Genomic DNA, 12,003 nt, shown 5'->3' with positions numbered 1-12,003 from the left:
GATAAAAAAAGAACAGATGATTAAAGTGGAACAACATCGTTACTTTTCTGTCTGCAGCAACAAAAAAAACAAATGCTGGAGGAACTCAGTGGCTCAGGCAGCATCTGTGAAGGGAACTGGATAGACAATGGGACTCTTCTTCTGATTGATGGAGTAGATGAGATATAGCTGTGGAAGGTGAGGGGCGAGAGCTGGTAAGGGATAGATGGATACAAATGAGAAGTGGTTCATTGGCAAATGAGTTGGGTGTAGGACAGAAGGGTGGAGATAGTAACCCAGGCTGGGGGTGGAGAAGACCTGGATAGAGTGGATGTGGAGAGGATGTTTCCACTAGTGGGAGAGTCCAGGACCAAAGGGCACAGCCTCAGAATAAATGGACGTACCTTTAGAATGGAGATGAAGAGTAGAGGGATACAAACCAAGAAACCATGTTGATCATTTACTATTTGTGGAATTGTACTGTGTCCACATTGACTGCCATTACATCAATGACTTGACTTCATTGGATGAAAAATGCTTTTGGGAAGACCTAATGTCATGACAGGTGTGATGTTATTGAAGAACTTCCCTCTTTGGCCACTGGGTCCTTCTTAGGAGCAACACAAGGCATTGATAAAGATAGGTTCACTTGGTTCAAAGTGGTGCACCCAGATCCTGGTGCCCCTTCGATGACGAGTTGGAGAGTACTTTACAATGAGTGCTGGCAGTGGCAGCCACTGCTGGGATTTTGTGAAAGATGTGGCACTCTCAGGACAGAAGATGGAGATGATTGCACCCCTGCAACCACTGAAGCCAACGCGCATTGCGGATGCTCCCTGCTGTAAATTCAAGTTGTTTGCTGGCACTGTCAATTATCTATTGTGAAGAAATCTGCATCTACTTCATTATTTTAGTGCACCAGGAACATGGGGATTAGATGCTAGCAAGATTATCAATATGTCAGCACAGGTGTCTCTAGCTAAATAAACAAGCAAGACAGTTATATAATCCAGCGTTTCAGCTCAGGGGGTAGGCTTGCCCAGGAGTGGAGAAACAAAGAAGACAGGAAGGGGTTATTTGATGACAGTTAGGTTGTTGGTCTAGCACCATGAGTGAGAGTGAGTGGTGATCTGGCTGTCTTTTGTTGGTCAGCTTGAGTGGCTGTTGAAATACAAAGGGGTGATTCAAGAGCTGTCAATTCTGACATGAAGTGCTCTTGCTAACATATGGGGTCAATATTGGGATCAAACTCTGCATCTTCTGACTCTGAACCAAGCATGCTACTACAAATTCAAAGATAGCAGTGGGCACCATGTTAAATATTGTGCACATCCTTTATGTTTATAAGAGCTGCCTTCTTAAATATAGTGGATATAATAAGCAATAAGCCCTGATTTGTTTGGCATGATGCTTTATTCCTTAAAAATAAAGCTGTGATAAAGTTGGGGGTGGCACAATGGCGCAGCGATAGTGTTGCTGCCTTGCAGCGGCAGAAACCCGGTTCGATCCTGACTACGGCTGTTGTCTGTATGGAGTTTGTACGTTCTCCCCATGACCGCATGGGTTTTCTCCGGGTGCTCCGGTTCCCTCCCACACACTAAAGACATGCAGTATATGTTTGTAGGCTCATAGGGGTGATTGTTGGTCGGCGAGGTCTTGCTACGTTGAAGGGCCTGTTATGTGCTGTATCTCTCAACTAAACTATAACAAGATTAATATTTTATTCCACTGTCTCCACTGGTTATTGTGCGACTGCCCTGTGATCTCTTGATCCTTGTTACTGCTGCATGTTGAGACCTGAGTTACACATTTGCACATGAGAGACACTTGACCTGTTGCTTACAAACTGAAGAAGGTCATTTAACCCATCTGAGCAGAACAACCGTGCATTTGCAAAGGAATATTTACATCCACTGCTTTTTCTGCTAGTTCATTCCGAGTTTTTGATTTCCCAATACCTGGGGCATAAATAATGTGTCTGAGTCATAGTCTGCTAACTTAAGAGCGAATTGTTTACTTACACTCCATGAACATAGAAAGAGAATATAGAACAATATAACACAAAGACAGCGTCTGCAGCCCACAATATCTGTGCTGAACATAAAGCCAATACTATCTCTTTTCCGCCTGTATATAATCCATATCCATTTGCCTATCCAAAGGTCTCTTAAACATCACTATCATATCTGCCTCAACCACCACCACCCGTAACCAATTCTCAATCCACATCATGTGCAGGAAGAAACTGCAAATGCTGGTTTACACCGAAGATAGACACAAAGTGCTGGAATAACTCAACCGGTTAGGCAGCATCTCTGGGAAAAATGAATAGGTGACGTTTCGGGTTGAGACCCTTCTTCAGATTGAGAATCTGGGGAGAGGGAGTCATGGGACTCCCCTGACTCTCAGTCTGAAGAAGAATCACAATCTGAAACGCCACCTATTCTTTTTCTCCAGAGATGCTGCCTGACGCGCTGAGTTACTCAATCCACATCAGTATATTATCTGCAATACCATGCAGTCTGACATTGTTGACCAACCTTCTGTGTCGGAACTTATTAAAATCCAAGTACACTCTCGTATACATTCTTCTTTATCCATTTTAATAGTGTTATGTTTATTATGTGTTATGCCATTATGTTTAAATTGTGACCCTTTGTTCGACTTCTTCAAAAGAGGAATCATCCTTTCCACACCCATCCTTAAAACCTTTTAGACTTTAGACTTTAGAGATACAGTGCAGAAACAGGACCTTCAGCCCACGAAGTCTGCACTGACCAGCGATTACATGTACACTAGCACTATCCTACACATTAGGAACAATTTTCAATTGACAAAAGCCAATTAACCTACATACTTGCATGTCTTTGGAGTGTGGGTTGAAACCAGAACACCCAGAGAAATCCCACATGATCACAGGGAGAAAGTGCAAACTCCATACAGGCAGCAGCCATAGTCAGGATAGTAAAGACATTTCCCTTCACATCTTCATTGAGTGGACTAAACATCTTTGCAATCTCTTTTCTGATAGTTTAATGCCATTCCTATGCTATGTCTGTGTGGGTGTCCATTTTCTTTCCTTTGAAATCCTTTAGAAAGACAGATGATCTTGTCTGTGTTTCAAGAATCTTAGCTCCTGATCGGATTGTGAACATCTAGAGGCTTCATCTCTCTGTTGTCAGGTGCAAGCAAGGGAATAATAGGCCCTAAGGTAGTGCATAAGAGAAACTGGACATAACCCCATCAACTACACACCACAGATGATCAAACAATCACAGTGGCATAGCTGGTAGAGCTGCTGCCTCACCGCACCAGAAACCCTGGTTCGATCTTGACCTCGGGTGCTGCCTGTGTGAGGTTTGCACGTTCACCCCGTGACCACATGGGTTTCTTGCAGCTTCTCCGGTTTCCTTCCACACCCAAAGACATGTGGGTTTGTAGGTTAATTGGCCTCTGTAATTTGCCCCAGTGTTTAGGGTGTGGATGCAGAAGTGGGATAATATAGAATTAGACTGAACAGGTAATTGATGGACAAGATAGACACAAAATGCTGAAGTAACTCAGCAGGTCAGGAAGCATCTCTGGAGAGAAAGAATGGGTGGTGTTTCGGGTCGAGGCCCTTCTTCAGTGGTCAACATGGACTTGGTGGGCCGAAGGGCCTGTTTCCATGCTGAATGTTTCCATCAAACCTCCCAACACCAACTAGAAATTGAAACACGCATGGGAAGTGATTTAACACTGAATTGTGTAAGAAGACATAGGGAAGAATGAACAATTGCTTCCGTTGGGAGTTAATTCTCGCTGTAAGCAATATGAAAGCAGAGAAAAGACGTCTGGTAGTTCTGTATCTATCTCTTTTCTTTCCTTCAACTATGAACAATAGAAATTGTTCCTTTCAGTGAGTAGTTATGATTTAAATTGTTGAAGTGAGCATTTGTTCAAACACTCTCATTCTATAAAGCTATGTGGAGATTTTTTTCAAACCTTTACCCCCGCCTGTTGCTTAAGGCCAGATATTCTATAAATGCGCCAGTCAAAAACGTAATACCTTCAGGATTAGTACATAACAAGATTGCCATGGATTGTACATTAGAAAAGAAGTCATTCCACTGAGAACTACCCAGCATTTGAATGATAACTTAAAGATATAGGACTCGAACGGGAAAATACACATGAAACAATTCTAGCAATCAAACGCAGGATAAAAGTCATCTCCTTCAAGTTTTTCTTTATATAAATATCAATGCTAACTGTGCCAATTATTTTAAATTTAAACGTCCCAGGGATGTTCTACAGTGCCCTGTGTAACACAAAGCTGTTTGATCGGAAATCAGTGGGTGGTTCTCTGAAGCCTTGTAGGAAAACTTTTTGATGGAATTTCAAGGCATAACTGGTGGTGGTGGCTGGCTTTTTGTGACTTGATTGCAGAGAAGGCTATTGATCTGATGCTGTTACAAGATGATGATAGGCTACGCTTCACAACTAGATGGTGGAGGACACTTTATGGGTTCAATGGCTTGACATGATCATGAGTTTGATGAAAGAGTTAGCATATAAAATGATATGTTGAATTGTGCAGCGCCCATTTCTTTAGAAAGAAAAAAAAATTCACACGTAAATTGAGTGACCCAGAATGAGATTGCCCGGATGAATCATTGCTGGCTGAAATGGCATCCATCGGAAAATTGGTTTCATTACTTCCACGTGACATGCTTGACATTTTCCTGCCACACCGACTGCTGACCCATCTGTAGTTATCACAGTTGGATGCCTTCTTTCTTGTCGATGGTCATGATTACAGCCTGTAGACAAACATATGGCCATCTGCGAAGATCTTATTCTCACAGAGATGCCACATCCTACATGGAGCCCTTTGTAAACAGTGTATTCACTGGCTTAGGCGCTCCAAGGCTGTCAGCTATGTGAAATTCTGTGGGAAGCTCCTTGAGCCTGGACTGTTCTCTCCATGAAGGTCAAATTCACGTTGACTCCAAACATCGTCACCACGGGACGTAGCCAAGCAGCTGGAATGGAGCTCCACCGCATCTTCCAATCGGTTACTCACTGCAGCGACACTCAGCTCACTCAGGCTCTGCTCTTGCATAGAAATGGTTCCACCTACTTCCATTTCTGTGAGGAGTAACCAGTATCTCCAACTTGGAGATTAGCCAGTGTTGCTGGCTTTGCACAAGACCTGGCTGCCATTGACTGCACTCAGGTGCCTAGTAGGACTGTGGCCAATGACCCAGACCTTTACCATTTCCTAACTCTGTGATTTGTTGTGGGTTATGAGAGTATTTTCCGTATGTTGATAATCATGTCATTGAGTCACACAGCGTGGAAACAGGCCCCTTGGCCAAACTTGCCCACACCGACCAACACGTCCCATCTACTCTATTCCCACCTGCCTGCACTTGGCTCATATCCCTCTAAACCTGTCCTTTCCATGTACCTGTCTAAATGTTTTTAAACATTGCATTTGTATCTGCGTTTGTGCCTCCTCCAGCAGCTCGTTCCATGCATCCGCCATCCTTTGTGTAAAAGGTTCCCCTTCAGGTTTCCTCCCTCACATTAAATCTATGTCCTCAGGCTTTCAAAGGTAGCTGGGTATTTCTTGCCCCATAGAAAACATGCTCTCAGGATGCATCACAACTTAGTTTGGCCACTGCTCTGTCCATGATCGCCAGAAATTGCAGAGAGTTGTGGATGTAATCCATTCCATCACACAAGCCAGCCTTCCCACCCATCGACTCCATCAGGACTTCACACTGCCTCAGGAAAGCAGCCAACATAATCAAAGGATCACTCACATCCCAGTCATTTCCTCTACTCTACTCTCCTCCCCCATCAGGCAGAAGATAGAATAGTTTGAAAGCAGGTACCAACAGATTCAATAACAACTTCTTCCATCTGTTATCAAACTATCTGTCAGACCTCTCGTAAAATAAGAATGTAATCCCAATTTCTTAATCTACCACCTTGCGGCCCTTGAACTTTTTCGTTATCTGCAATTTATTTGTAGCTGTTACACTATTTTCTGCACTCAGTTTCCATTCTCTTTTTGCACTAGTGTAAGAAGTGATTGCAGTCTAGTTTAGTTTCATGAGGTAGAGAGAAAAAGCTTTTGTTGCATGCTAACTAGTTAGTGGAAAGACAATACATGATTACAATCGTAAGACAATACATGATTACAATCGTAATCATGAAGACCAGATACGACCTTGGTAAGGCCATCAAAAAGGCCAAAAGGGACTTCTGCTCCAAACTGGAGGACGAGACAGATGTTCGGCAGCTGTGGCAGGGTCTGAATGCGATCACCTCCTACAAGGCAAAACCAGGAGGCAGCTCGAATGCCGGTGTAACATCACTCCCTGACGAGCTCAATGCGTTTTACGCACGCTTTGACAGGGAGAATACTGATGTGCCTTTCCGATCCCCCATTCGCTGCGATGGCATTTCAGTCTCAGTCACAGAGGCCGATGTCAGGAAATCCTTCAGAGGGGTGAACCCCCGAAAAAGCACCTGGTCCTGATGGTATACCCGGTCGTGTTCTAAAAACCTGTGCAGACCAACTGGCGGGAGTTTTTACGGACATTTTCAACCTCTCACTTCTGAGGTCTGAGGTCCCCACCTGCTTTAAAAGGGCATCAATTATACCGGTGCCCAAGAAGAGTAAGGTGACATGCCTCAATGACTATCGACCAGTGGCACTAACGCCGGTGGTGATGAAGTGCTTTGAGAGGTTGATCATGGAGCAAATCAACTCCTACATCGACAAAAACCTGGACCCACTGCAGTTCGCGTACCGCCACAACAGATCAACGGTGGATGCGATCTCGCTGGCCCTCCACTCCGCACTGGACCACTTGGACAACAAAAACTCATATGTCAGGCTGCTATTCATTGATTACAGCTCGGCATTTAACACAATCATCCCCTCCAAACTGGTTACCAAACTCGCAGAACTGGGTCTCTGCGCATCCCTCTGCAACTGGATCCTTGACTTCCTCGTCCACAGACCACAGTCTGTTCGTATTGGTGGAAATGTGTCAGCCTCAATAACAATCAGCACGGGAGCACCTCAAGGCTGCGTGCTCAGCCCCCTGCTGTACTCACTCTATACCCATGACTGCGTAGCGAACCACAGTGCGAACTCCATCATCAAGTTCGCTGACGACACCACTATTGTGGGGCGTATCACTGATGGGGATGAGTCAGAGTACAGAAGAGAGATCGAGCAACTGTCCATATGGTGCCAGCGCAATAACCTGGCCCTCAACACCAGCAAAACCAAGGAACTGATTGTGGACTTTGGAAGGAGTAGGAGGGGGACCCACAGCCCCATTTATATCAACGGGTCGATGGTTGAAAGGGTCAAGAGCTTCAAATTCCTGGGCGTGCACATCTCTGAAGATCTTTCCTGGTCCGAGAACACTAATGCAATCATCAAAAAAGCACATCAGCGCCTCTACTTCCTGAGAAGATTACGGAGAGTCGGATTGTCAAGGAAGACTCTCTCTAACTTCTACAGGTGCACAGTCGAGAGCATGCTGACCGGTTGCATCGTGGCTTGGTTCGGCAATTTGAGCGCCCTGGAAAGGAAAGGACTACAAAAAGTAGTAAACACTGCCCAGTCCATCATCGGCTCTGACCTTCCTTCCATCGAGGGGATTTATCGCAGTCGCTGCCTCAAAAAGGCTGGCAGTATCATCAAAGACCCACACCATCCTGGCCACACACTCATCTCCCTGCTACCTTCAGGTAGAAGGTACAGGAGCCTGAAGACTGCAACAACCAGGTTCAGGAATAGTTACTTCCCCTCAGCCATCAGGCTATTAAACCTGGCTCGGACAAAACTCTGATTATTACCAACCACTTTCTGTTATTTGCACTATCAGTTTATTTATTCATGTGTGTATATATTTATATCGTGGTATGTGGACACATTTATCTGTTTTGTAGTAAATGCCTACTATTTTCTATGTGCTTAAGCAAAGCAAGAATTTCATTGTCCTATACAGGGACACATGACAATAAACTCACTTGAACTTGAATACATGATTACAATCGAGCCATTCACAGTGTACAGATACATAATAAGGGAATAGCGTTTAGTGCAAGATAAAGCCAGTAAAGTCTGATCAAAGACTGTCTGAGGGTCTCCAAATGAGGTGGATTGTAGTTCAGGGCTGCTCTTTTGTTATGGTGGATGGTTCAGTTGTCTCATTACACCTGGGAAGTAACTGTCCCTAAATCTGTACTCTAAGTATGCTGTGATTTGTCTGAATAGCACACAACATTTCACTGCATCTAGTACACAAGCCAATAATAAGCCAATACCACCTGACAGCTATAGAAAATTGAAAACAGTGGAAGCTATTCTGCATTCGACACCGACAGTATATAGAGCGTGTTTTCTTATGCCCCTGTCCCACTTAGGAAACCTGAATGGAAACCTCTGGTGACTTTGTGCCCCACCCAAGGTTACTATGAGTCGCCAGAGGTTCTGTTCACTCGCCTGGAAAGCCTCCACCTAAGCGTGAGCTGCATCTACTGACCAAAGATCCTACAGGATCTTTGCTACCGATCGCACACACACACACAAACACATCGCGAAGGTGGGGGTCAGGAACAGCGGAGGAGCGCTGTCTGCACGATGAAGAGGAAGGTAAGTCCTTTAGAGAGCGCGGGAGGGAGGGAGAGAAGGGGAAAGAAGGGGAGAGAAGGACAGAGAAGGGGAGAGAGAAGGGGAGAGAGACTGATCTTCTAGGTCCGGCGGATCTTCTAGGTCCTGAAAACCAAGTATCCTATAGGATCTTTGCTGAAAACTCCAATGAGCCAATCAAAATGGCAGGTCAGCGAAGGAGATTGCCTTCGACTGCCTGTAAGTAAATAACAACCCCACTCCACTGGCTTCGACCAAACGGCAACCTATGTTTAGTCGAAGCCGGTTGTGAATTTGTTGAAATAATCGCAGGAACATAGAAGAAGCCTCGACTATGCGGAAACTACTTTCGACCATTAGGGAGAGTGACCAAAACCTCCGGGATCCTCCCGGAACCTCACGGAAACCTTGGGTGGGGCGCAAGGTCACCAGAGGTTTCCGTTCAAGTTTCATAAGTGGGACAGGGGCTTTACTGTACCTTTAAAGTCGAAAAGGCCTTACCAAAGTCCATGTGGACTACATCAACAACACTGCCCTCATCAATTCTTTTTGGTATTCTTCAAAATACCCAGTCAAATTGATCAGATTGGATCTCCCACTAACAAGCTCTATTAACTAGGGTGTGGCACAGTGGTTAAAAAGGAACTGCAGATGCACAGTGCCTTGCAATGGCTGCACCACTGAGTTTAATCCTGAGTGCGAGTGCTGTCTGTATGGAGTTTGCACATTCTCCCTGTGACTGCGTGGATTTTCTCTGGTGGTTCCCGTTTCCTCCCACACTCCAAAGACTTACAAGTTTATAGCTTAATTGGTTTTGGTTAAAATTGTAAATTGTCCCTCGTGTGTAGGATAGTGCTAGTGTATGGTGTGATCGCTGGTCGGCCGTAGGACCTGTTTCCATGTTGTATCTCAAAAGTCTGAAGTCTTAAAAAATCTATAGTCTGAACTATCCTTAATGAATCCCTGTCTTTCCAAGTTTAGATTAATCCGAGCCCTCAGAATACTTCCTAATAGTTTCCGTACCTCTGGTGTTAGACTCACAGTGTGTAATTGCCTGGTTTATCCCTACTGCCCTGCTTGAATAAAGGGGCCACTGTGGCCATCTTCCAGTCATCTGGTATCTTACCTGCAGACAACAGAGATTTAACAATCACTTGCCAGGGCCCCAACGATCTCCTCCTTTGCCTCATAGCTGAATGTAGGACATCTCATGAGGATCTGGTGATTTATCCATCGTTAGGTCCACTAAGATATCTAATACCTATTTTTTAATGATAACTAGACCAAGTGGGACACATTGGTTCCCTGTCACATGGGAGGGCTGGTCCCCAAACGAAATTTTCTTCTTTCCCCACTCGCTCCCTCATCTCTCCTTTCCCCTACCCTCAGTCGCTCCCTCCCTCCCTCCATAATCCTTTTCCTCTCCCATCCCTATTGCCCCTTGACATCATTGTGAGGTGGCAGATGCTTTGTTTTTTAAAACTGAGTTTTTTTTAATGTAAATGAGATCCCATTGTGATGTCATTGTGGGGTGGAACACTGCTGATGGGCAGTTTATGTAAATGAGATCCAATTGTGATATCTTACGCTACTAACTGTCAGTGCAGATGGAAGACATTTTTGTCAAAGTGGTTTTTGTAAAGTTTAAAATGTGAATAACTTGTAAAATATATCATCAATCTGAACTAAACTTAATACACCATACCACAGGACAATGGTGAGTAAGGTGGTTCAAAATTGTAGTGCTATCATTTACTGCGTTGGCGTAATTTCAGGATCACATTCATCACAGACACACACATAGACATAATAACAAAAAAGATGAGAGTTTTAGTAATATACTAGACCAAGTGCAGACCCGTTGGGTCAGCTCCCCCAATGCACCCGTCCCCTATCCGTAGCCCCCACAGGAGGCGTTGTCCTCCAACTCAACCCGTTGCCGAAGGTAAGATTCGAGCACTCCTCAGCAAAGATCATAGCTCGTGAGCCTCCGCCAGCACTGGAGTTGACAAAAAAATCCCAATCCCCAATTGTAATAGCAATTGACCCTCCCCTTCCTGTCCTGCCAGGACCTATGATGGCAACATTGTTGCAAATGTTGGGTGCACTTGCTGTGAGATACATTGAGCTGAAAAGTTCAGAGTGTTCCTGTCAGTGTTTCTGTCTTGCAACTTTGTATCAAAGTGTGTTGGAAGCTGTAAGGAATGATTTTAAAGTAAAAACCATTTTAAATTCAAAGTATTTTTAAACATATTCAGTAATACGTCGATAAATAAAGCCTGAAATTTTCAGATGTAGATTTTGGATTCCAGGGGGAAAATCTCTATCGGAATATGTAAAAATGTTACCGTTACCATGTCATTTTATCGCGAAGATGTGATTACACACAAACACACAAACACACACACACACATCCACATCCAAGATCAGACTTTTAATAGTTATTAGACCAAGTGCAGACCCATCCTCTGTTTTCAATTTTTTATAGTTGCCAATTGCTTTTTTTAATTCAGCCCTCAAGGGTTCCTTAGCGTCATCAAGTTGAACAGCATTGAAATAGATGTTTCTGCCCACTGTGTCTACGCCAACCAGCATATCTATCGCCAAAGTGGCACAACTAATATTGGGGAAGATTGGAGAAGGTGAAATCCACTACTACTACAGTAGCTCCATTAGTCTTAATGAAGATCGCTGGCTTGATAGAGCTGAAATAAATGTTAGGTGTTTTAAAAAATGGCTTGAAATGGCTTAAACAATTTGAAATTGTGGTAAATTGCTCATAGTTGTTTAACTGCAGGTAGCTTGAATAAGTGTTTGCTAAGATTAGAATCAATGCTAATTAATCTCAAAATGTGTTTTAAATAACCCTATCATGAGCGATGTTAAAGCATTGTACATGAGCCATTGAACTAAATACAACATTATCTGGAGCACCTTTGGAGATTAGTCTCACTAATAAGCTTAGGCACGTAGGGTTCAACAACTTTAAGCATGATTAAGATTAGAATTGGGATCCCTGCCACACGACAGCTGGTAAATGATGGCTGTAGAAATGAAGTACTGTATCATTATATTATTTAGCCTGGCATTAGGATTATCTTAGGTAAATGGTCATCCAGTAAGATGGTGAGTCACCAATGCATGGGTGTATGGAACGTAGCTTGCCTGTAATGCTCATGTGTACTTCCTGATAAAATCGAGCAAATTGATCCAATTCCTGGCCTATGAACCTTTATTTGCAAAGTGTGAAGACACAAGAGACTGCAGATGCTGGAATCTTGAGGGAAAAAAACAAAGAACTGGAGTAATTCAACAGGTCAGGCAGCATCCGTGGAGGGGAATTGAGAGATGACGTTTTG

This window comes from Amblyraja radiata, chromosome 13, assembly GCF_010909765.2.
Source record: "Amblyraja radiata isolate CabotCenter1 chromosome 13, sAmbRad1.1.pri, whole genome shotgun sequence".
NCBI lineage: Eukaryota > Metazoa > Chordata > Chondrichthyes > Rajiformes > Rajidae > Amblyraja > Amblyraja radiata.
The sequence above is the reverse complement of the archived record's forward strand: the minus strand, read 5'-3'. Positions refer to the sequence as shown.